The sequence below is a fragment of the Humulus lupulus genome, chromosome 8 (genome assembly GCF_963169125.1).
Source record: "Humulus lupulus chromosome 8, drHumLupu1.1, whole genome shotgun sequence".
NCBI lineage: Eukaryota > Viridiplantae > Streptophyta > Magnoliopsida > Rosales > Cannabaceae > Humulus > Humulus lupulus.
The window spans coordinates 77928220-77931828 of NC_084800.1; the positions used below are offsets into that span (position 1 = coordinate 77928220).

The 3609-nt window shown below is 36.7% G+C and overlaps 1 non-coding gene across 1 annotated transcript; it reads right to left on the reverse strand.

Moving 5' to 3' along the window:
* Window positions 1-2178: 2178 nt before the first annotated feature.
* LOC133798950 (small nucleolar RNA R71) lies at window positions 2179-2284 on the reverse strand. Its single transcript, XR_009876166.1, has one exon. It is a non-coding gene; the product is annotated as a small nucleolar RNA R71 (small nucleolar RNA).
* Window positions 2285-3609: the final 1325 nt, after the last annotated feature.

Here is a 3609-nt window from a genome sequence, read left to right on the forward strand (position 1 = left end):
TGACGAAGCCGAGCCGCGAGCCGTCCCATCAGCTGCCACACCTGACACACGCCTGCCAGGACTGATGCACCTGACGCATTTGACGCCACGGTCCCACGCCGCCTGCCATGCCTCCCTGCTGAGCCAACCAAGGGACGCCACGCGTCCCACTGCCTGGCGGCTGCTCCCCACGCCCCAACAAAGCAGTTGCCACCATTCTGCCGAGCCAATCAATTTCCGCCACGTGCCCATATGTCTCCCACGACTCAACACCATTTGCCCCACTTCCATCCATTTTTATGCCACTTTCCCACTATTCTGTACATGATTTTACATTCTTTTGGGTCTATTTCCACTATAAATAGAGAACCAAATGGAGTAAAAAAACATAAGATTGTGGAATTAAGTGTGGAGAGTATAGTGAGAGAGAAAAACATTTTTGTTCTTATTTTTCTTTCATTTCTTTTACATTACTTTGAGTGAAAACAATGCATATTTTAGGCTAAATTCTCTTGTGGAAAGGCTAGAGTGAAGTTCATGTTTCACATTATATTTTTAATATATTGATTCTTTATTTTGTTCTTCATTTTTATATCTTTGTTACAATTAAATTTATTTTCTTCTAATTTTTATTCTAAATTTATTAGTGTCTTTTACATAAGTTTAGTCATGCTCTTCTTATGTAATTTAGGCTCTTAATTTAATTTAGGATATTTGTTATATTATATGTTTTTTCTGCATTCTGCCATTAGTATTTTGTCGCTCTAAGGTATATAATATGATAGATTTTTAAAATTAGAAGTTAATATAATTTAATAAAAGAACATATTTTAAGGTGAGCTTTATTACATATATTTTCCAACCATAATTAATGATGTAGAATTATAGTTGAGTAGAATAAATCAATTTTATTAAAATATATATATGTTTGCACGAATGAAACTTATGCCTTCCATATTTTCTTTCTGATTCTAATTCCTCGATTTTGTTTATTTAATGTTTTTAAAAAATATATATTCTTTTTCAAAGTTACATTATTTCAAAATTTATTATTTCTAATTTACTAATATTTCTTTTTATTTGTATTTTACCTCTCTGTGGATATGACATAGCTCGATTACTACTGCGACCGCTTAGGAGTTATTGGGGGATATCAATTTTTGGCGCCATTGCCGGGGAGATAATTCTACAATTAAAGGTTTGCATAGTAAATTAATTTTTTTTATTTTAAAAAAAGTAGTATAATTTTTTTCTTAATTTCTCTTTTATTTTATTTTTCCTTAGTAATTTTTATTTTTATTTTTTTATTTATTCATTTCTTTTATTTATTTCACTTTTAGGTTTAGAATTTATTTTCTAGATTTAGTTTTTTTTTCCGAAAAAAAGCATAAAATTTTAAATCATAAAATTAAAAAAAAAACCAAAGTATTGAGAACATTTGTGTAATTTTGGAAATTAGTAAAAACCAAACTTGTTCTGTCTTAGAAAAATTGGTTCTTAAATAAGGTATGTGTTAGCGTTACCCTCCAATCTTTTCTAATCTCGGGGAGTTCTAGAAAAGCTCTTGGGCCTAAAGTGGTACCTTGGCAGCCTTCCCAACTGGCTTGGGAACATTTTTGGTGTATACTTATTACACTATTACACACTTGCGCTTATACTACTTATAAAATAAAAAAAATATTTATGCCACGAAATAGAGACGCACTAGGGAGATTCGTGAGACAACAAATAGAAACTTTAGAAAACTCTCCTAGTTCGTCGTTTTCTTCCATTCGTTCAAACACTCCTAATTCACCGAGACTTCCTGAACCACTCACGATGGCTCATCAAGATGAAGTCCAACTAAGAACGCTACAGGATTATTTACATCCTACGCGTACAGCCACACCTTCATGCATAATGTATCCCAACAATATGCCAAATTTCAATTTCAAACCTGGCATGATTAACCTCTTACCAACCTTCCATGGGTTGGAAAATGAGAGTCCGTACGTGCATATACGGGAATTCAAAGAGGTGGTGGCTACATTCAACAACCGAGCTGATGTCACTAACATTGTGAGATTGAAATTTTTTCCTTTCTCTCTCAAAGACAAAGTAAAAAGCTGGTTGTATTCCTTAAGGCCTAGATCTATCGGAACATGGGACGGAATGACAAAAGCATTCTTTGCCAAATATTTCCTGCCACATAAGACTAGCAGCCTTAAGAGGCAAATCTATACCTTCATCCAGAAAGACCATGAAACTTTCCATCAGGTTGGGAGAGGTTTAGAGATTTGATAAATCAATGCCCACATCATAGATACGAAAGTTGGCGTCTGATCAGCTATTTCTATGACGGTCTCACAACCGGACAAAGACAATTCGTACAAATGATGTGCAATGGTGAATTCCTTCAAAAAGATCTCGATGAAGCTTTCGAGTACCTCGATGATCTCGCTGAAAAGTCATACACATGGAATGGACCGAGTCCTATGGACAAGCCACGATCAACTGGAATCTACCAATTAAGGGAAGATGACAACGTCAAAAGCCAAATTGAATCATTGAGAAAAAAATTCGAGGTTTTCAAATCTCAAGAAGGTAGAGGAATCCATATGGCTGCAAAGGTAGAGACACGAGATCCATGCTTCATATGTGGAGGGACGGAACATCAACCGCAAGAATGCCTAACTCTTGGTGAGTTAAGAGAAGGAAATGAGGAACAATGCAATGCTTTAGAGGATTACAATAAGCCTTATAACCTTTTCTCAAACACTTACAATCTCGGTTGGCGCAACCATCCAAATTTCAACTGGAAGGATTCAAACCATGCATCTGGGAGCCAATGAAGGCCTGAGCAGCAACAACCACCAAAAGCATACATTGCTCCTCAAAATAACATGTAGTCAAGTAATTCTCTTGAGAATACTTTGCAAATGCTTGCGCAAACATAAATAGCCTCAACTCAAGAGCTTAAATCTTGTTTCACACAAATGGTAGAGGAAATGAAAGACATGAAAATCCAAATGACAAAGCTAAACACTACTTTGGCAATTCAAGAGCATCGTAGACTTCCCGCTCAACCTTTAATCCATCAAAAAGGGCAACACATGGCACAAACCTCCTCCTCTCAAGATACAAATTTCAAAAAGGTTAATGCCATCTCTACTCGAAGTGGTTAAAGTACGGTTTCACCGTTAACTAAGACAACGAGTACGTCAATGGCCGCTCCAAATGATGATGTGCCAATAAGCATTCCAGTAAAGGCACCTTTTCCTCAAGCTTTGAAATCCACTGGAAAGGTACTGGAAAATCATGGTGAAATCCTAGACCTTTTAACACAAGTGAAGATCAACTTGCCATTGTTGCATGTGATCAAACAAGTGCCGGCTTATGCCAAGGTTATCAAGGATTTGTGCACCGTTAAAAGAAAGCACCATGTCAAGAAAACTGCATTCTTGGCAGAACAAGCTAGCACGATAATTGACTGCAAGACACCGCCTAAGTACAGAGATCCTGGTTGCCCCACCATCTCATGCCAAATTGGGGAGCATGAATTCGGTCAAGCCCTTCTAGACTTAGGAGCAAGTGTAAATCTCATGCCATATTCAATATACTTGCAATTAGGTCTAGGAGAACTCAAGCCCA